Here is a 23,034-nt window from a genome sequence, read left to right as displayed (position 1 = left end):
CTTCTCTCCTTCACTGCTGCCCCCCGACCCGAGTCACTGTCACCTCCACAGACCTTCTGCAGCAGCCCTGATGGGTCTCCCCGTCTGGCCTTCCCCACTGTCTACTCTCCCCACATAGCCAGGGAGCGTATCCTGCTAAAACCTGTCTGGTCCTGGCCCTCTGTCAGTGAAAATGTTCCATGAGTCCCCTCCCACTCATTCAAAAGCCTGTGTGTGCTCAGTCACTTCAGTCGTGTCTGACTCTTTGCGACCCTATGGACTGTAGCCCGCCAGGCTCCTCTGTCCAAGGGATTCTCCAAGAAAGAATACTGGAGTCGGTTGCCATGCCCTCCTCCAGGGGACCTTTCCGACCCAGGGATCAAACCAGCATCTCACGTCTCCTGCACCGGCGGGTGGGTTCTTTACCACTAGCACCAGCTGGGAAGCCCACAGGTTCTTACAAATGGCCACAAGACTCCATACGACTAGCCTTTCCCCCTCTGTCCTCACCTCCCACCACCCTGCCCCTCGTCCCCCTTAACTCAGCCACACAAGCGCCAACCTCAGGCCTTTCATTCTCACTGTCTTCTCTGCCCAAAGCTCTCCCCTTGCCCCTCCTTTAGTCTCTGCCCAAGGGCCTATGTGACATAACAACCCTCCTAGCAGCCCCCACCCTGCTTCCCTGCCTTTTTTTTCCCCCTCTGACTCCCTTCGTATTTTATCTATTTGCTTAGTGCCTACCTCTAAACCACTAGGAGTAAGTGCCACAAACGTGTGGATTTGTGCCTGTTCTGTTCACTGCAGAACCGACAGGACCCAGGGCAGTGGCTGGCACACAGCAAGTCATCAACAAATATTTGCCAAATGGACACACGAACAAGCAACATTTTCTCTATCGGATCCCAGCTTCACAACCCCATTTGCTCCCAATATTTTACTTCTATCACAATAAACTACCTGCCGGTCCCTCACATGGCTGGATGTGCTCATATGCCTGTAGCTGTTCTTACCGGACTGGCCCTTCCCTCAATCCTCTTCTCCACTTTTCAAGTTTCAACATCATTTTTCCCCTTGGAACCCTGGCCAATCTACCTTTCACTCCCTACCCTGTCGACAAGTAAAAGGCTATCTCTGCTGGGGGTCTTCCCTGGCAGTCCAATGGTTAAGGCTGTGCCTTCCAATGCAAGGGGTGCAGGTTCAAACCCTGGTCAGGGAGCTAAGATTCCCACCTGCCTTGTGGTCAAAAGACCGAAACATACAGCAGAAATAATATTATAACGAATTCAATAAAGACTTTACAAAATGGTCCACAACAACAACAACAAAATCTTCTCTTAACAAAAGGCTTTCTCCTCTGGATTCCTGTGCCTTTCCCATTGTTTCTGAGTTAATTAACTGGTAACATAAATAGAACTGATTGGTCTATACGGGCCACGTGTGGTTTACCTCTAGTATCTCATTGAATCATCACACCAACAGATAAAGTAGGTAGCATCACCTCCATTTCATATTAATAGTTATGGAAACCGAGGCAGAGAGCCAGCAGTGAAGAAGTGGCAGAACTGGAATCTGAACCTAGTTTTACTGGACTCCACAGTCTGTGCGTAACCTCTGAAGCATCAGGTGCCTCATCAAAGTTCTGAGTTCTGTGAGGACTAGAGCTGAAGCATCTGCCGAATCACCAAAAAATAAATAAATAAATAAAACAAGCAAACCAACTAACCAAGAACCTCAGAGTCCTGATCTGGGACTGAACTACAGAGAGGCAAAAGGTGGGTGCTCAAGCTCCCCAGGCTGGGACACGGGCCAGCCCTAACCAATGCCACCACAGGGGCCACCCTGGGACCACATGGCCTGATATAAGGAGCAGAGCATCAACACCACCAGCTTTGGCATCAGACAGACCAGGATTAAGTCTTGGTTCCTCTACTTACTTGCCATGTGACTCTGGGTCTCCTTTTCACTTGTAAAATGTACAAATGACACGGGGCAGGACTCTGGACATCACTGGCCCCATGGCCACCAGGTCACAGCCCGAGACTCCTGGAGGTCATGTCCAGACAGCGCTGACCCCAGTGCTGCCTAGGAGCAGGCATCTGATCCAGGCAGGGCCAGTAGTAGTCTTAGTCATTCAGCCATGTCTGACTCTTTGCAACCCCAGACTGTAGCCAGCCAGGCTCCTCTGTCCATGGGATTCTCCAGGCAAGAATACTGGAGCGGGTTGCTATTCCTTTCTCCAGAGGATCTTCCCAACCCAGGGATCGAAACCTGGTCTCCTCATTGCAGACAGATTCTTTACTGTCTGAGCTACAGGGAAGTCCCCATAGAGGGCCAGTAATCCTGGGGAATTGGGATGAACAGGCTCAGGGAAGATCTGACTGCTTTCTCGAAAAGGGGAACATGAACTCAGAGGTGCTAGTGGGACTACTGTCTACTAGGTGAACCAAGAAACAGAAAGCTGGTTTGTACCAGGTGAGAAGAAGGATACAGGGACTTCCCTGGTGGTCCAGTGGCTAAGACTCCAAGTGGGGCTTGGGTTCCATCCCTGGTCAGGGAACTAGAACCCACATGCTGCAACTAAGGCCTGGTGTAGCCAAATAAATAAATATTAAAAAATTAAAAAAGGATAGATACTGACAGATATAAAGATAAGAGCCATAGAGGACTTTTGGAACCCAGAAGGCCCCAGGCACTGATTCACCATTCTTGACACCATTTCTGTCATCATGCCACCCAGGAACATCACTGCCCTTGGCTTCTGGGGAGCACTTCCCCTTTAGAGCCTTGTAATGAGGTAATATGGGCTTCCCTGGTGGCTCAGTGGTAAAGAATGTACTTGCAATGCAGGAGACGTGGGTTCGATTCCTTGGTCAGGAAGATCCCCTGGAGCAGGAAATGGCAACCCACTCCAGAATTCTTGCTGGAAAATTCCACGGACAGAGGAGCCTGGCGGGCTACAGTCCATGAGGTTGAAAAAGAGTGGGACACGACTTAGTGGCTAAACCACAACAACAATGAAGTGATATAGTCTTTGTTCTGCAAAAGCTGCTAAGTCACTTCAGTCGTGTTCGACTCTGTGTGATGCCATAGACGGCAGCCCACAAGGCTCCGCCATCCCTGGGATTCTCCAGGCAAGAACACTGGAGTGGGTTGTCATTGCCTTCTCCAATGCACGAAAGTGAAAAGTGAAAGTGAAGTTGCTCAGTCATGTTCAACTCTTCGAGACCCCATGGACTGCAGCCTACCAGGCTCCTCTGTCCATGGGATTTTCCAGGCAAGAGTACTGCAAAAGCTAGATGGAGTTTATTTTTTGCAACCAAGTCCTAAGTAAGACAAATGTTTACCTTATAGACTTGTTGTAAGAAAAATAAAAATAATATATGAAAAATGCTTACCTCAGTGCCTGGCCTGTAAATAACACCCAATACATGGTTGCTAACATTATTATTATAATCAAGTCACAAGGACAGACTATTACAGGAACTAGACAGATTAATCATCCCGCTCAGTCACTTAAATTACTCTCCCCTGAAGGGTGGCATGCCATGGGGTTCTGTCCTTGGTCCTATCCCAGGCCATAATTTTATCAATGGCCAGATCTGGCTGTTGAAGGCCGTTTATTCAGTCTGCAGATGACATTCAGATGGGTGGCACATGGAATAAACTGGATGACGGAATCTGGGTTCAGGTCAATTTCTACAGGCTAGAGATGGATCAAGAACAGCTTGATAAAACGCATCATGGCCAGGGTAAAGGTCCTATACAAGGAGAGGCGTTGGAAAAGTCTGCTTGAGAAAAGTTCACGAGACAAAGGCAGGGCTTTTAGCTAATGTGTTCAGTGCGAGCTAACAGGGTGATGTGGCTGCCAAAAGCATGCCACAACCACAGCACACACAACGTGTGTTAGGAATTTTGTCAGGATCAGAGGGAAGAAGGGAACTAACACGTTTCGGCACCTAGTGTGTGCCAGGCTCCACGTTAAACACTTGACACATTATTGCAATTGACACTTTCATTAACCTCTGAGGGGGTGTTATTCCCATTTGACAGGTGAGAAAACTGAGGCTTAGGTGAGTGAAGGGACTTGACCAGTGTAGCAGAGAGCAGAGTTAGTATGGGAACCCAGTTCTTACCAGAAAGTACACTCCATCTCCATGGTCTATACTCATCTGTTCATAGTTGGAATACTCAGTTTGGTTCTGACAGTGTATTTTTAGAGAAAAATGAACTTGTCCAGATGAAGGTGACCAGGAAGGTAAAAACTCTTAATAAGAAGTCACCTTGAGACTGAATCAAGTTGGGAAGACCAAGAGCAAGTACACACAGCAGCCTCTGCTACCCAAGTCCATAGAAATGATACCATTTAAAATTCATAAGGAACTTCCCTGGTGATCCTCAAGTTGGGAAGACCAAGAGCAAGTACACACAGCAGCCTCTGCTACCCAAGTCCATAGAAATGATACCATTTAAAATTCATAAGGAACTTCCCTGGTGATCCAGTGGTTAAGAATCTGCCTTCCAATAGAGGGGACTTGGTTCGTTTGATCCCTGGTCTGGGAACTAAGATGCCATGGAGCAACTAAGCCCATGTGCTGCAACTACTGAGCCCTTGGCTCTGGAGACTGGCCACCGCAACTAGAGAGAAGCCCACGCACCTCAGCAGAAGACCCCACCTGCTGCAACTAAGACCTCATGCAACCTCCCTGGTGGCTCAGACAGTAAAGAATCCACCTGCCATGCAGGAGACCCGGGATCCATCGCTGGGGCGGGAAGATCCCCTGGAGAAGGAAATGGCAACCCACTCCAGTACTCTTGCCTGGAGAATCCCATGCACAGAGGAGCCTTGCAGGCTACAGTCCCTGGGGTCGCAAAAGGTCAGACACGACTAAGCAGCTAACACTTTGAACTAAATAAATAAACATTTTTAAAAAACAAAATAAAATTCACAGGAAGATAGGAGGAGTGATACTGCTGGATTTAAAATGTTGAGAAATTCTTGAGAAATGCTGGCAGACAGAACTGGATGAATGAAAAGAAGCACAGGCCAAATCGAAAGCTCGGAAGGAGGACTGTGATATGGGAAGGGGGTCTTGGGCTGCTCCAAGCCTAGAGGCAACACATTCTCCAGGGAGAGGAGGGGACCTGAGGTTAAAGGTGAAAGAGATGGGTTGAGAATGCCTATGAGGATGCCAAGAAGTGGCTCTTCAATCCATCCAGATTGTAGGAGCTGTGACCGTGGGTCTCTGGGACAGAAGAGCAGGATATATCCAGGAGAAAAAAGGAAGAATTCTGTGCTCAGAAGACAAGCATCACATTTTTTGTGGTAATTTCCACCCCTCTGCCCATAATCCAAAGAAGGCAATGGCAACCCACTCCAGTACTCTTGCCTGGAGAATCCCATGCACAGAGGAGCCTTGCGGGCTACAGTCCCTGGGGTTGCAAAAAGTCAGACATGACTAAGCAGCTAACACTTTGAACTAAATAAATAAACATTTTTAAAAACAAAATAAAATTCACAGGAAGATGAGGACGGGTGATACTGCTAGATTTAAAATGTTGAGAAATTCTTGAGAAACGCTGGCAGACAGAACTGGATGAATGAAAACAAGCGCAGGCCAAATCGAAAGCTCGGAAGGAGGATTGTGATATGGGAAGGGGGTCTTGGGCTGCTCCAAGCCTAGAGGCAACACATTCTCCAGGGAGAGGAGGGGACCTGAGGTTAAAGGTGAAAGAGACAGGTTGAGAATGCTTATAAGGGTGCCAAGAAGTGGCTCTTCAATCCATCCAGATTGTAGGAGCTGTGACCGTGGGTCTCTGGGACAGAAGAGCAGGATATATCCAGGAGAAAAAAGAAGAATTCTGTGCTCAGAAGACAAGCATCACATTTTTTGTGGTAACTTCCACCCCTCTTCCCATAATCACTGGTAGCAAACTCTCGTAAAAAGAAAAAGCATTCACAGACAACAAAACAGATCACATTACATAGAAGAGCACATATTCACAAACGACCAAACATTTCAAGAAAACTCACACCAAGAAAGAGAGGGGCCAACTCAACAAACAAACTAACAATGAAAGAAACAGAGATAACGACGCAAGCAGAGGTATTACACACATTTTTAATATTATCAGAAGAATCAGAGAAGGCACTGACTCCCTGAACAACCTACTATGGAAGAGAATAAGAAATCGTGAATAAAACATTTAATCATCAAAGCTAAAAAAAAAATCAGAAGACAACGAAGAGGACTTCCTTGGTGGTACAGTGGATAAAAGTCCGCCTGCCAATGCAGGGGACATGGGTTCGATCCCTGGTCTGAGAAGATTCCACATATTGCAAAGCAACTAGGCCTGTGTGCCCCAACTACTGAAGCCTGCGTGCCTAGAGCCCATGCTCCACAGTAAGAGAAGCCACTGCAACGAGAAGCTGCTGCAACTAGAGAAAGTCCGTGCACAGCAATGAAGATTCAGTGCAACAAAAAAATAAAATAAAAACAAAATAAATCAATCAATAAATTTTTTTAAAGATGATGGAGAACAGAATAGATATAGATATAATTACTGAGTTGGAAGATCAGGCAGAGGTGTTTCCCCAAACCCAGGAATAAGGACAAAAAAGTACTGGCAAAAACAGGATAGGCTGTTAATATCCATTATTAGCAAGGTTTTAGAGTTTGGCATTCTCAAATATTTTTAGTAGGAGTATAAATCACTAGGCTTTTTTCTGTAAGGCTATTTCTAGATTTCTTGCCACGTGAGCCAAATAAATCCCTATTGTTAACCCAAGGGTCAAAAAATTATACCCCACAGGCCAAATCTGTCCCACCACGGTTTTTTTTTTTTTTTTTGTCAATAAAGTTTTATTGAAACACAGCCCCACTCACTAATTAACACACTGATATGGCTGTTTCCACACTACAATGACAGAGTTGAGTAGTTGTGACATAAAATGCTTGATGATCCCTGGTTTAAGCCATTGTTAGTTGGGTTTCCTGTTCTTTGCAGCCACATGCACTCCCAACTGAAACAAGGACTAGAACTGTAATAAACAGGAAAAAGTCTAGAAAGGTGAACATTCTACCAATAACAGGTTATTTCTAGACAGGGTTATTAGGTTGGGATATGTTTGAAGAACATTTTTTAATTTAGTGAACAAACTTGAAATTAAAAAAAAATAATGACAGGTAAATTATTTTTAAAATTCACAATTTAATTATTCTAATGAAAGGATAACTGAAGGTTTAATACCACAGTGGTAAAGAGCAAACTATTAATACATTTAAAAAACACAGATGAAGACTTCCTTGGTGGTCCAGTGGATACGAGTCCACCTGCCAGTGCAGAGGACACAGGTTTGATCCCTGGTGAGGGAAGATTCCTCAGCTGTGGGGCAGCCGAGCCCCTGTGCTATAACTAGCCCGTGTGTCTCAACTACTGAAGCCGGGAGCTCTAGTGCCGGGAGCCGGCATATTGCATATTGAGTGCATGTTGCATATTGAGTGCAGCACTTTCCACAACATCATCTTTCAGGATCTGGAATAGCTCAACTGGAATTCTATCACTGCCGGGAGCCAGCGTGAGGCACTCCGCCCATGACAAAGGTCATGAGGAAGGAGGCTCGGCATACGCAAAGGCGGGATCGAGCCTCAGGAGTCCCCCTGGAAATTCTCGAGCATCTACCCCCAAAACCAGAGTCTGCCTACTTTCTGCTTTGTGCTTTCACCTACACCTCTGACTTTACGGGGGGCTGTCCCCCACTACCTCTCTCTGAAAAAAGAGTTAGCTTACAGCTCCAGTTAATAATTCCTGGGTGTGACAGTGTTTAACCTACAAACTCCTTTGGAAATCCTCTAGCCTGCCTGAATAGGTTTTTCCGGCCACATGTGATTGTTCAGAGCCTCCCAACTGTGAGAGGCAGGAGATGTTCTAAACTGTCTAAACACAGATTCCTTTGAGTAGTTAAAAGATTGATTAGAAATTGTATTGGTGAAGGGTTTTTCACTTATTGAGCCAATGTTTGCTGCTAAGTCTCCATACTCCGTACCTACTGTGTCCTTGGCAGTGTATTGATTGATATAATGGGTGTATAGAAATGTAAGTAGTAGCCTCAATGTTTGTAACGTTGGACCCTTGAGTTAATTCTTTTCTTGATTGAGCCCACCTCACCTTTGCCCTATAGGAATGCAGCTTTGTCCAATGCTTTTTTGGAGGCTAGTGCCTGACTTTGGAATAATCACCTTTAGAGAAAAATAAGTTTCTTAAAATGTTAACAGGCCTCCTGGCCAGAAGATGATGTAATTCACCTGAACTTTTGCATATGATAAGTTTGAAAGCCTGGCTTCGATTAGGACCAGGAACTGCTGTCCTTGCATGACTCCACCCCTTCCCCCATTATCCTCTATGCACAACTTAAGGTATAAAAACTACTTTGGAAAATAAAGTGCGGGCCTTGTTCACTGAAACTTGGTCTCCCCATGTCACTCTCTCTTTCAAATTCTGGCTGAGTCTCCATCTGGAGCGCGGAACCCACCATGCTTGCTAATTATGCCTGGGCTTCTAAGATCCGACCGGGGAGGCCTCAGCGTCTCCTCTCCTTTGGGAGAACGGAAGGACGCCTGCGGCCTACGTAAGTGGTGCAAACTTCTTGTCTTGAAGTTTTATTGGTCTCCCGCGTAAACCAAGCTACTCAGCCTCTTTTCTCCACTGAATTTTCCTACTGAGCTATCCTCACTCTATTACTCTTTATATCTTTGATGAATAAATAATTAAACAGGTCACCGACGCCATCCCCGCTTCGAATACCCTGGATCAGCCGGGGCTGGACCCCGGCACTCTAGAGCCCGTGCACCCCGACAAGAGAAGCCACTGCCATGAGAAGCCCATGCACCACAAACTGGAGAGTAACCCCTGCTCACCGCAACGAGAGAAAGCCCACGTGCAGCAACAAAGACTCAGCGCACCCCACAATAAGTAAATAAAACAAAAACATGCATGAATCTCACAGATACGTTTAACAAAAACACAACAAGGACCAAAAAATTGTGCTTACTCTGTGAATCCATTTATATGAAGTTCAAATGCAGGCAAAACTAATCTATACCACTAGAGCCAAGACAGTGGTCACCCTCCTGGAGAGCTGCAGTACCTGGGAGGGGGCATGAAGATGCCTCCTGCATTGCTAGGAATGGTCCATATTTTGACGTGGGTAGTGGTAACACAGGAGCACTCATAAAATTCATAAAACTGTACACCAAAGATTGTCCCCTTTATCGTATGTAAGTTATACCGCAATAAAAAAGTAACTAAAAAATAAATGGAAGGTAGGCATTTATAATTGTCCTTTAGTATGATCCTAAGCCTGAAATATATATAGTTGTATATTAAGAAGAGGTGGCAAGAATACACAGAAGAACTATACAAAAAAGATCTTCATGACCCAGATAACCATGATCGTGTGATCACTCACCTAGAGCCATACATCCTGGAATGCAAAGTCAAATGGGCCTTAGGAAGTGTCACTATGAACAAAGCTAGTGGAGGTGACGGAATTCCAGTTGAGCTATTCCAATTCCTGAAAGATGATGCTGTGAAAGTGCTGCACTCAATATGCCAGCAAATTTGGAAAACTCAGCAGTGGCCACAGGACTGGAAAAGGTCAGTTTTCATTCCAATCCCAAAGAAAGGCAATGCCAAAAATTGCTCAAACTACCTCACAATTGCACTCATCTCACACTCTAGCAAAGTAATGCTCAAAATTCTCCAAGCCAGGCTTCAACAGTATGTGAACCGTGAACTTCCAGATGTTCAAGCTGGATTTAGAAAAGGCAGAGGAACCAGAGATCAAATTGCCAACATCCACTGGATCATTGAAAAAGCAAGAGAGTTCCAGAAAAACATCTATTTCTGCTTTATTGTCTATGCCAAAGCCTTTGACTGTGTGGATCACAATAAACTGTGAAAAATTCTTAGAGATGGGAATACCAGGCCACCTGACCTGCCTCCTGAGAAATCCGTATGCAGGTCAAGAAGCAACAGTTAGAATTGGACATGGAACAACAGACTGGTTCCAAATCAGGAAAGGAGTAGTCAAGGCTGTATATTGTCACCCTGCTTATTTAACTTATATGCAGAGTATATCATGAGAAACGCCGGGTTGGAAGAAGCACAAGCTGGAATCAAGATTGCTGGGAGAAATATCAATAACTTCAGATACGCAGATGACACCACCCTTACGGCAGAAAGTGAAGAAGAACTAAAGAGCCTCTTAATGAAAATGAAGGAGGGGAGTGAAAAAGTTGGCTTAAAGCTCAACATTCAGAAAACGAAGATCATGGCATCCAGTCCCATCACTTCATGGCAAATGGGGCAACAACGGAAACAGTGAAAGACTTTATTTTCTTGGGCTCCAAAATCACTGCAGATGGTGACTGTCACCATGAAATTAAAAGACACTTGTTCCTTGGAAGAAAAGCTATGATCAACCTAGACAGCATATTAAAAAGCAGAGACATGACTTTGCCAACAAAGGTTCATCTAATCAAAGCTATGGTTTTTCTAGTAGTCATGTATGGCTTTGCGAGTTGGATAATAAAGAAAGCTGAGTGCCAAAGAATTGATGCTTTTGAAGTGTGGTGTTGGAGAAGACTCTCGAGAGTCCCTTGGACTGCAAGGAGATCCAACCAGTCCATCCTAAAGGAAATCAGTCCTGGATATTCATTGGAAGAACTGACGCTAAAGCCGAAACTCCCACATTTTGGCCACCTGATGCGAAGAACTGACCGATTGGAACAGACTCTGATGCTGGGAAAGATGGAAAGCAGGAGAAGAAGGGGACAACAGAGGATGAGATGGTTGGATGGCATCACTGACTCAGTGGACATTAGTTTGAGTAAGCTCCAGGAGTTGGTAATGGACAGGGAAGCCTGGCGTGCTGCAGTCCATGGGGTTGCAAAGGGTTGGACATGATTGAGCAACTGAACTGAGAAGGGAATAAAAAAATTAATAAAAATAGTGACTTTATATGTCGTAGGATAAGGACTAATTTTTGTAGCATTAAGCCTCTTCTATTTTTCTATAATAGGCATGCATTAGTTCTGGAATCAAAAAGACATTAAAATGTCTGGAGCCAGCCCCATTGAGGTCAATGCCTGCAGATATGAACTATACTTACACCACCTCCCCCAGCTACCCCAGCTGATGGAACATTCTGGAACGGGACCCAGCGGTGGGACTGGACAAATAACAATAACATACTTTAAAACAGGACTTACAGGTACAGTTCTAAGTACTTCATATGTATTATTTAATTCTCTCAACAGCCCCATGAGATGGTACCATGCTTTCAGTTCCATTCAACAGATGGAAACTGAAGCACAGAGAGGTTATGTAAAGTGCCAAGAAAGCTCAGCTGGTAAAGAATCCACCTGCAATGCAGGAGACCTGGGTTTGACCCCTGGGTTGGGAAGATCCCCTGGAGAAGTGAAAGGCTACCCATTCCAGTATTCTGGCTTGGAGAATTCCACGGACTGTATAGTCGGACATGACTGAGTGACTTTTACTTTCACTTTCAAAGACAACACAGCAAATTAAGAGTTAGAACCAGGATACAAACCAAAGCAGTCAGGCCTGGACAGCTTCCCTGCCCTTGATCACTCTTGCCGTCCCATTTCTCATGTGCCAAGCCATCTCCCAGGGCACCAACAGAGCCTGGGCAGTTCAAACAGATTTTTGCAAGAGTTTAGGCTTCTATATTGAAAAAGCAAAAGGCCATCAAAGTAGAAAGAAGCTGAGAACTTTCTTGGACTTTCCTACACATAGCGGAGGGTGAGGAGGGGCATATAATCTCTTCAGCAGCCTCCAAGGGGAATGCAGGACTTTCCAGGTGGCTCAGTGGCAAAAGAATCCACCTGCCAATGCAGGAGACTTGGGTTCGATCCCTGGGTCAGGAAGGTCCCCTGGAGAAGGAAATTGGCAACCTATTCCAGTATTCTTGCCTGGAAAATCCCATGGACAGAGGAGCCTGGTGGGCTACAGTCCAGGGGGTTGCAAAAGCACTGGATACGACTTAGCAACTAAAACAACAACAAGTGGGAATATAGCCATCATTAACAGTGCTTAGCTGGGGAAGGCCAGTGTCAGACCATCTTGGGTCATCGGGCAAGGAAACTGAGGCTTTCATTTATCTGGCAGTCACTGCCCCAGCTTCTCATTCACCTGCCCAGCCCTGTGGTCCCAGGAGTCTGGGACCCTGTCTAGTTCTGACCCAGCAGCAGGATCCGTGGGGAGGAGAGAGAAAGTGCCTGGTGTGAGAGGCAAGGGCATCCTCCGAGCGGGGCTGGGCTTCCCATGTATATCTTCCTTATCCACACAGAGCCCTTGGACATCTGGAGAGGAAGGACGAACACCATCCACTTTAGAGCTAAGGAAACTGAGAAGGGCTAAGGAAGGTGCCTAACAGATGTTAGAGCGTGTTATATTTGTCTAGGTAAACCTATAAAAGTGGAAAGTTAACTCATAGCATCTGGATTGAGAAAGGAAGGCTTTTCACTGCGGTGGAGCACAGGCCTTCGGCATGCAGGTTTCAATAGTTGCTGCACTCCGGCTCACTAGTTGTGGCTCACAGGCTGAGCTGCTCCGCAGCATATGGGATCTTCCCTGACCAGAGATCGAACTGGTGTCCCCTGCATGGCAACCAGATCACTGGACCACCAGAGAAGCCCTGAAGCTGGGTTGAGGAGGGCTTCTAACACTTGAACAGAGCCTCAGAGACACGGCTTGTGGGCCCTGATGAAGTTGATGTTGGCTCTTATCAGACCTGGGGTGGTTCCAGGGGAAACGGAGGCCCAGAGCAGGGAGCAAGGGTGTGCCTACGGTCAGCCACGGTAACTTGGGACGGGAGCCCTGGGGGGCCTGGCACTCTTACAGCCCTGGCCCTGCTCCTCCAGAGGTGTTCCCAGACTGGGCAACAGTTCTGGGCTCCTATTCACCATGACACACACCTTTCATCAGTAATTTGCAGGAACCTCCTTCACTTGGATAGTATCATTTTCTTTTCTCATCATATTTTGCATTCTATAAAGTGATTGGGGAGGTGGGGTGGAGAGGTAAAGGGAGACTCAGGGCAATTTAATGCCTAGGATTTGAGGATATAGAAAATTTTGATGCTCTGGTGAAGGGCACACTGCTTATCCAAACCTGACTTGGGAAGAAGCTGTCAACATTATCTCCTTCTGGTCACAAATTGCAGCTCTCTGATGGGTTTTTTTCTTCAAGTTTAATCTTGTGTTGGAAGCTCAGCTGATACCAGGAAGGTTTTAGACGTGTCAATCTCCTTTCTGGCACTTTATCAGAAATTGATTCTCTTTGCTTCTTGAAGCTCGATTCTTGGCCTTGCCGTTTGTTCAGCTTGGGTTACAGGCTCAGCAGCTGCGTACATGTTTCCTGCAGCTCACAGCCTGATGGCTGGGGCCTGGGAGTAGGCTGGTGATTTCAAGGGCAAGGTAATTCTCACAAGAGGGATGATGTGCTGTTCCATCGCACTGAAGCGGCGAGGAACAATGACCAATCTGTGTTCTGCTTTTTCTTAGCAAGAGTTCTCACTCACCTCTGACTCGGAAGGGATTAGCTTTTTAAACAGGCCATTTTGCCCTCAGTATAATACTAATTACAATACCAGTTCTAAATTATAATACTCAACACGTATCCAGCTCCTAGTAAGTACCAGGCACCATTCTAAGCACTTTACATGCATTAGCTCACTGGATCCTTACGTCACCCCTAGACTGTAGGTTCTATACTATCCCTACTCTTTTTTTGAAAAAATAAAAGAAAAATGATTTTATTTATTTATTTTTGGCTGTACTTGGTCTTCATTGCTGCATGGGCTTTTTTCTAGTTGTGGAGAGCGGGAAAGCACAAGTCACTCAGTTGGGTCCAACTCTTTGTGACCCCGTGGGCTATACAGTTCATGGAATTCTCCAGGCCAGAATACTGGAGTGGGTAACCTTTCCCTTCTCCAGGGGATCTTCCCAACCCAGGGATGGAACCCAGGTCTCCCGCACTGCAGGTAGATTCTTCACCAGCTAAGCCACCAGGGAAGCCTCTAACCATGGTGCATAGTCTTCTCATTTCGGTGGCTTCTCTTGTTGCTGAGCTAGGGCTCTGAGGGCAAAGGCTTCAGTAGTTGCGACACATGGGCTCAGTAGGTGAGGTTCCTGGACTCCGGAGCACAGGTTCAATAGTTGTGGTACATGGACTCAGTTGCTCCGAGGCACATGGGATCCTCTAGGATCAGGGATTGAACCCGTGTCTACTGCCCTGGCAGGCAAAGCCCATATTCCTACTCTTTAGAAGAGTAAGCCAAGCCACAGACAGGATAGGTATCTTGCCTGAGTGACGGCAGGAGCCTAGGAATCCGGGCTGTTTGGGTCCAGGGTTCACAGGCTCAACTACTTGGCTATGCTGCTTCTAAACCCACCATGTGACTGCCCTACCCCTATAGAAATCAGAAGCTGTTCATGTCACCGGAGGCCCCACTGTCCAAGTTCTCAAAGCTACAGAGACCAAGACCACAAGAAGCAGAAAGACTAACTTCACCATAGGGAATGCAACTAGCTGTTGGATGTAAAATGAATTTCACTCTTCTCTGCCCAGAAATGTGAACTAAAAGGCTTCATTCCAGGAAAAGTATAGATTTGGAATGTCAGCTGTTGCACTGGACAGGCTCTTGTAATGCAGCACCATTAGCTTCCACTGTCTTTTCTTCCCTCTCCCTTCCTTTTTAAAAATATATTTTTTTAACATTTTCAACAAAGCAGTGGAGATCTGTAAATATGCACGAGGCAGCTCCTGATCCCCGCAGAAAACTGAAGCTGCAAGAACACTGAGAACTGAAATGAGCAAAGGGAAGGGTCTGCTGTTTGCAGGCTGGAGCGGTCTGAAACTTACAAGAAGAATCACTGGCCTCCTGCAATGGGCCACGACAGGTGTTTGGGGCCGAGGGCCCAGGAGATCGAGGTGCTGGACATGCCCCCATGTTTTCAGGACAATACCCTGCTCCCATTCCCTGCTAAGAAAAGTGGACCAGGGAACCACAGACGAGGCTACTGAGTGTGGGTGCCTCAGCCAAGGGCAGCCATACTTGAATCTGGCCAGAATTCCACAAGGTGTCCTGAACAAAAAACTCTGCCCCACTCATGCACCATTACAAGACAAATTAGGAACACTGATTTTAAAAAATCACATCCTCTTTGATCCATTAATTCTACTTATAAGAGTTAACCTTTGGCTATTCCTGCACAACTGCACAGAGATGCCTGCTCTAGAACATTCTTTCCAGTACTCTTATAGTACTGGACGCTTACTCCTTGGAAGGAAAGTTATGACCAACCTAGATAGCATATTCAAAAGCAGAGACATTACTTTGCCAACAAAGGTCCGTCTAGTCAAGGCTATGGTTTTTCCTGTGGTCATGTATGGATGTGAGAGTTGGACTGTGAAGAAGGCTGAGCGCTGAAGAATTGATGCTTTTGCACTGTGATGTTGGAGAAGACTCTTGAGCATCCCTTGGACTGCAAGGAGATCCAACCAGTCCATTCTGAAGGAGATCAGCCCTGGGATTTCTTTGGAAGGAATGATGCTAAAGCTGAAACTCCAGTACTTTGGCCACCTCATGCGAAGAGTTGACTCATTGGAAAAGACTGATGCTGGGAGGGATTGGGGGCAGGGGGAGAAGGGGACGACAGAGGATGAGATGGCTGGATGGCATCACTGACTCGATGGAAGTGGCTCTGGGTGAACTCCGGGAGATGGTGATGGAGAGGGAGGCCTGGCGTGCTGCAATTCATGGGGTCGTGAAGAGTCGGACATGCAGGAAATGCAGGTTCGATCCCTGGATCAGGAAAATCCCCTGGAGGAGGAAATGGCAACCCACTCCAGTATTCTTGTCTGGAGAATCCCATGGACAGGGGAGCTTTGGCGGGCTACAGTCCATGGGGTTGTAAAAGACTCAGACACAGCTTAGAGCCTAAACAACAACAAGTCATATATTTATGGACAAGTTCGCAATTCTCTTGGACTTCCCTGGTGGCTCAGACGGTAAAGCGTCTGTCTACAATGTGAGAGACCTGGGTTCGATCCCTGGGTTGGGAAGATTCCCTGGAGAAGGAAATGGCAACCCACTCCAGTACTCTTGCCTTGAAAATCCCATGGACAGAGGAGCTTGGTGCAGGCTACTATCCATGGGATCGCAAAGAGTCGGGCACAACTAAGCAACTTCACTTTCTCACTTTCACAATTCTCTATATGTCATTTTTTAGTAGCAAAACCAGATCTGAACTGACATGAAATTTTAAGTCTTTATCCCACTTAGTAGTAGTATAAACATTCATATTTTCCTGCACATATATTAATATATTTGACTACAGAATGCTGACCCAGGGCTATACTTAGATAATATTACTTTCTAAATTCTAAAAAATTAGAAACACATTTGGCTCCAAAGACGTCAGATAAAGGATTGGGTTTTTGTTCATTCACAGTGAAATACTAGGCAGCCATAAAAAAGAATGAATGAGAATTGTATACATGTGCTGCTACAGGATATTCTCTAAGACACATTGTTAAGTAAAAAGAAAAATCCAGAACAATGTATTGCATACTATCATTGTGTTAAAAGGCAGGGGGTGGAGGTAAGGGCAGAGAGGATAGATAGAATATTTCTGGAAGGGCAGAAATTAATTACAATGGTTGTCTCTTGGGAGGGCAACTGGGGGGCTAATATCAAGAGCATCGTAACCCTCAATGTATTTAGTGTTTTTTTTTTTATTTCACTTATTTATTTTATTTTTGCCCATTCTGGGTCTTCATTGCTATGCTATGGTTTTCTCTAGTTGTGGCAATTGGGGTGTTAGACCCTAATTGAGGTGCACGGGCTTCTGATTGCTGTGGCTACTCCTGCTGTGAAGCTGGGGCTCTGGGGCGCAAAGGCGTCAGTAGTTGGGGCACGTGGGGGCTCAGTTGCCCTGTGGCATGTGGGATCTTCCCAACCAGGGATTGAACCCTGGACCACTGCATTGACGGGCAGGTTCTTAACCACCGGACCACCAGGGGAGTCCCTGCCCCTTAGTATTGATTAGGCAGGTTGATCAGACCCTCTCTGGCCTCTGAGCCGGGAGAAGGAATAACTGGAAGAGAGGAGTATGGAGACAGCACCAGGTCCAGGGCCCAGAGGGGAATGAACGCGTGTTCATGGGGCGCACAGACAAGCTGTCCAGAGAGCCTGGTCCCTGGAGGCACCTTGAATCCCCGCCTCCCTGCTTTGCTGGGTCCCCCTGAGATCCCAGTCTCCTCCTCTGCCTGGTGAACATGAAAGGCATCTGTGGTGCTTGTACCACAAGGCTCTGTTAACAGCAGGAAGTGCTCGTGCGTGCGCATGCGTGCATGTGCGCACTTACATGTGCGTGCAAAGGGAAGGCTTAACATTTTCCAGGCGCTTGAGTTAAATGACTTCTGCAGTCCTTTACAAAGTGAGCTCAGCAGAGGAGAGTGCTGTCAGGGGCATTTTGCAGAATCTCCCATCAGCTGCATGAGGAGGCAGTCCATTATCACAAAAGGCTCTCAGAGTGGTTTACAGTGCGGGCCCCAGAGCTGCCTGCCTGGGGCGCACAGCCAGGAACCCAAAGCCTGGACAGCCTACAGTCCACTGGGAGCAAGGAAGACCCCTTCAGCCCTGGGTGCAATTGCGCTGTCTTTTCCATCCAAGGCCATGGCTGTCTCTCTGTTAAATTCTAGACACGCCAAGGAATGATCACAATTATGTAGCAGCTAATATTTACGGAATATTTACTATGCACAGGGCTAGGCACTTTATCACTGCCTTGATTCTGTATACCAAGTCTCCAAGGTGAGAATTATCAAATGAGGTGAGAAGGGTCAAGAGACCAGGCTAAAGGTCACAGGACAAGCATTTGAGCAGAAGCACATTGTGGGCTCCGTTCACAGAGTGGCCTGGGGCCTCGGAGGCTCTGTGTAAGAGCAGGACGTGTCCTCAACACCGTGCTCTCGAGCCCCAGTGTTTCTGTTGCCATTGGTGTGGGCCCTGGTCAGTAAGGGGTTGATGAATAAATATTTCTTCCTCCTCTATGTTTTCCTGTTTGTTTTTTAAAATTTTTAACACTGTATGAAAAATTTACTTTCTAATGATTTTTGAGTAAACCACAATGGCCATGATTTCAGAAATCATTAACAATTCATGACCAAAGGCCAGAAACACTACATAAACTCCACAGGCAGGAGCCGTGAATCCTTGCTAGGGAAGAGGTGGAGGATATTTTTACCAGCTACTTCAAAAGTAGCTACTGACTTCAGGCCAGCCATCCAAGCTATATTCTTTCAGAAATGACTGTCACGCTTCCTAAGCCTCTGTTAAAGCCACCTCTTCCAGGAAGTCTTCTTTCTCTCCTCCAATACCCGCTGGGGCTTTGATCTGGATCTCCTCTATGCTTTTCTGCTATGATGTGTGCTTGTCTGTCTGGTGGGGGGTAGTGCAAGCATGCAGTGCATGGGGAAGCACCCAGGCTGAGAACTTAATAAGTATAAAACGCTGGTTCTCAATATCTGTGGGCAACAGTGGGAAAGGGGAGGGTGGAGTGAATTGGGAGATTAGGATTGACATATATACATTGTGTGTGTGCTCAGTCGCTTCACTTAGGTCCAACTCTTGGCAACCCACTGGACTGTAGCCCACCAGGCTCCTCTGTCCATGGGATTCTCCAGGCAAGGATACTGGAGTGGGTTGCCATGCCCTCTTCCAGGGGATCGTCCCAACCCAGGGATCAGACACATGTCTCCTGCATCGCAGGCAGATTCTTTACCGCTGAACCACTGGGAAAGCCCCCATATATACACTATCATGTGTAAAATAGATTGCTAGTGGGAAGCTGCTGAATAAGACAGGGAGCTCAGCCCAGCACTCTGTAACAACCTAGAGGGGTGGGATTGGGCAGGGTGGGGGAGAGGCTCAAGAGGGAAGGGGCAAAAGTATACTTATGGCTGGTTCATGCTGTTGTATGCCAAAAACCAGCACAACATTGTAAAGCAATTATTCTCCAATTAAAAATAAATAATAACACACACGCACATAAATGCTGGTTCTCATCCATGGCTGCATGTCAGAATCACTTGGGGGGAATTACAAAATTCTGATGCCTCGGTCACACCCCCAGAGATTGTGATTTAACTGATCTGGGAAGAGACCTGGGCCGTTGTTGCTGTCGTTCAGTTGCTAAGTCGTGTCCGACTCTGTGCATCCCCATGGACTGCGGCATGTCAGGCTTCCCCGTCCTTCACTATCTCCTGGAGTTTACTCAAATTCATGTTCACTGAGTTGGTGATGTTATCTAACCATCTCATCCTCTGCTTCCCTCTTCTCCTTCTGCCTTCAATCCCTCCTAGCATAAGGTTGTTTAAAAGCTCCCAAGTGATACAAACATGCCGTGACATTTGTGAACCGCTGACATCCAGCATCCAGCCCAAGGCCTGGTTCTGATACCTGCTTGCAGTCACGCAGGTGTGGAGGGTGGGGCAGGGAGGGTCCCATTAAAAGAGGACACGTCTTCATCAAAAGTCATTACCCAGGGACTTCCCTGGTGGTCCAGTGGCTAAGATTCTGAGTTCCCAATGCAGGAGGTCCGGGTTTGATCCCTGGTTGGGAAACTAGAACCCACATGCTGCAACTAAGGCCTGGCATACCAAACATATTTATATACACACATACATATACATTTAAATTTTATTTATTTATTTTTGGCTGTGTTGGGTCTTCCTTGCTGTGCAGGCTTTTCTCTAGTTGCAGCAAGCGAGGGCTACTCTGTAGATGCAGTTAGTGGGCTTCTCATTGAAGTGGTTTCTATTGTTGCGAAGTACAGTTTCTAGGCCACAAGGGTTTCAGTAGTTGCAGTTCCCAGGCTCTAGAGCACAGTCTCAGTAGCTGTAGCACATGGGTTTAGTTGTTCCAGGGCATGTGGGATCCTCCTGGATCGGAAATTGAACCATGTCTCCTGCATTGGCAGGCAGATTATTTACCACTGAGCCACCAGGAAAGCCCTAAAATTTTTTGTTTTTTTAAATGCCCATTGTTGCCTCATAGGAACAAGGAAGGACTCAATGTTGCCACTCTCCATTTTGCAGAGAAGCCAGAAGCCTGCATTTTTTGGGTGAAATCTCTCAATTTTTGAATGTGATCAGCTAATTTTGGGCTTCCCAGGTGGCTCAGTGGTAAAGAATCTGCCTGCCAAAGCAGGAGACACAGGTTTGATCACTGGGTTGGGAAAATCCCCTGGAGAAGGATATGGCTACCCACTCTAGTATTCTGGCCTGGGAAATCCCATGGACAGAGGAGCCTGGTGGGCTACAGTCCATAGGGCCGCAAAAGCGTCAGACACGACTTAGAGACTAAAGAACAACAACGCTTAATTTTAAAAGATTGTCACAGGGTATGGGCCAAATAAAACACAACTTTGGAGCTGAAAGTGGCCTGGCAAGCTCATGGAGAACAGCTTCTCGTCCTCCCTTTGCAGTGCTGGCCCACCACCATGCAGGATGGTACCCAATCCCCACTCAGGATACAAACTGCCCGTCCACCTGCCAAGGCGTGTGCTGTCCTGTATACCCGACCCCCGAAGGAACACGACACAGGACCCTGTCTGCTTGTTCTCACCAGCTTGTCTTTCCCTTGCCTCTCATGGGGACAAAGCTTCTGCTATACCTGGCATCCTGTGTAAGGCAGAGAGAGTCAGGAAGTGCGGACTTCACAGACAACGTGGGCAGGAATGCGGAAAGAGGAGGTGGGTGGAGAGGGATGTTATAATGTACAGGATGAGCGTCCTGGCAGCTTGCTATTAGTTTCTTTCTCTTGTTTTTCTAACCAAACAAAAGTCGTGTGAAGAAAGTCAGCACTCTCTTTTTCAGAGGGCCTGAAACCGTTTTAAACATCTTTCAGGATTGAACTTGGATGTTGTGATAAACAACCCCATTCTCTGTTTTCCCTCACTTCAAGCATTTTTCAGAGGAGTGATGTGAAACACTCTCCGCGGCTGGCATGATGGAAGTAGCCAGGAAAGTGGCAATTAGGGGAGTCCTGTTGCCAAGGAGAGAGAGGAGGGGAGGGGAAAAGTGTCTCTGCTAGTTACTGGATGCCTTGCTCCATCATTTTCCAGTGAATTTCGTAACGTGGATAAATAAGATGCTGTGATTATGCAACCAAAGGCCTCAGGTTTAAACAATTCATTCCTGGCCTTAGAGGACTGGTACTCGCTCTTGGTCATTTAATCGGGGGAGACCAGGTGCCTGCAGGCCAGTGCTCACCCCCATTCTGGCTTCTACACTGTGAGGCTTCTGGAAGGATCTTCATGGGGACAGGCGCATCTGCTTTTTTCTTTTTTCATTTTTAGGTTTTACTTTATTCCTCATGATAAAAATCAGTACGTAAAACACAAGGGGGGGAAAAAAAACACTTCCATAATCTTATTGCCCAGATGAAACAACTGCAAATATTTTCTTTCAACGAATCAATCGTGAATTTTAAGAACAGCACGAAAAAAACCACCTAAAGCAGCAGTGGTCCCCAACCTTTTTGGCACCAGGGGCCGATTTTGTGGACAGTAGAGAATCTGCCCGCAATGCAGGAGACTCCGGGTTGGAACCCTGGGTTGGGAAGATGCCCTGGTGGAGGAAATGGCAACCCACTGCCCGGGAAATCCCGTGGACAGAGGAGCCTGACGGGCTAATGTCCATAGGGTTGCAAAGAGTCAGACATGACAGAGGGATTAACACTTTTGCTTTCAATTTTTCTGCTGATCAGGGTGGCATGGGAGGAGCAGTGGGGATGGGGGGAGGGATGGCTTCGGGATGATTCTCATAAGGTCCCTAGATCCCTTGCATGGGCATTTCACAGTAGGGTTCAAACTCCCCTGAGAATCTAATGCCGCTGCTGGTTGACAGGAGGTGGAGCTCAGGTGGTAACGAGAGTGATGAGGAGCAGCTGTAAATACAGATGAAGCTTCACTTGCTCACCTGCTGCCCTCTTGCTGTGCAGCTTGGTTCCTAACGGGCCATGGACTGGTACTGGTCCATGGTCTGGGGGTTGGGGACCCCTGACCTAAAGTATTTCTACTCTGTATATTCAAAAGGACTCTCACATTTGATACTTCTTCAGAAAAATGCCCCCATCAGAAAGGAGTGGGAAGATCCACCCTAGTTCAGCTGCTGGAGTGCCCACTGGGGGCTGACACTGCAGTCTTCTTAGCATCCAAGTTCCTCAGTTATCTCCAAGCCCTCATCCCAGGAAGATCGATTATATAGGAAGGAAAGCCATGCTGGCTGTTCTGACTACAGCTGAGAGAGGAGGTAATAGGAGAGAGGATGAGAGTCATAGTCAAGAACACAGGGTCCTTTGCAGGCCCACCCTAAGCCGCCTCCTCTGAGCTGGCTGGGGCGAGACCATCACAGAGCAGCAGCACCACGAGCTAGAGAGAGAAGAGTCAGGTCCTGTGGCCGTTTAAGCCCCTGGGTGCATCTGAGCCTGAGAAGTTTCCTTCTGTCTTTGGAATCAGGTCTGTTTACAGTCAACAGTGTGAGTACTGAAGTGTTAATGAATTTCAAGATTGGTCGATATAGGTGATGAGCACCCAAGACTTCAGACCCCCGCTCCCATCAGCCACTAAATAAAACTCAAATGTAAACTCCCACAGGCTTGCGACTCGATCGAAGGGCCCTTCAGTCATTCACGGGTCCTACCTGCCACTTCCCCTCTCAGGCTCAATGACCTTGCAACTTTCCTTATTCGTATCTTTCTGCATTTGACCATGCTGTTTATCTGGCCTGGAAAACTACTCACTCTCAAGAGTTAACCTTTACATCAGCCTTTCTTGATACCACTGGCAGAGGTAGGTGATCCGTTTTCTGGACTGAAATCCCACCCTTTGTCCTTCTCTCCCCGGACTGGCACTTTCACACTGTACTGTGATGATCTCGCGGCGCATCCCTTCCAATGGAGCT

General features: G+C 46.8%; 1 protein-coding gene and 1 long non-coding RNA gene across 2 annotated transcripts in view; one reads left to right on the top strand and one right to left on the bottom strand.

Moving 5' to 3' along the window:
* The window catches only part of KATNIP (katanin interacting protein), a 236,744-nt gene that overhangs the window by 192,448 nt on the left and 21,262 nt on the right, over positions 1–23,034 (bottom strand). The window lies entirely within an intron of this gene.
* On the top strand, positions 8,216–9,313 carry LOC129637963 (uncharacterized). The gene is made up of 2 exons (XR_008707646.1): positions 8,216–8,605; positions 8,753–9,313. It is a non-coding gene; the product is annotated as an uncharacterized LOC129637963 (long non-coding RNA).

Source organism: Bubalus kerabau, chromosome 23 (assembly GCF_029407905.1).
Source record: "Bubalus kerabau isolate K-KA32 ecotype Philippines breed swamp buffalo chromosome 23, PCC_UOA_SB_1v2, whole genome shotgun sequence".
Classification (NCBI taxonomy): Eukaryota; Metazoa; Chordata; class Mammalia; order Artiodactyla; family Bovidae; genus Bubalus; species Bubalus kerabau.
The sequence above is the reverse complement of the archived record's forward strand: the minus strand, read 5'-3'. Positions and strand labels throughout refer to the sequence as shown.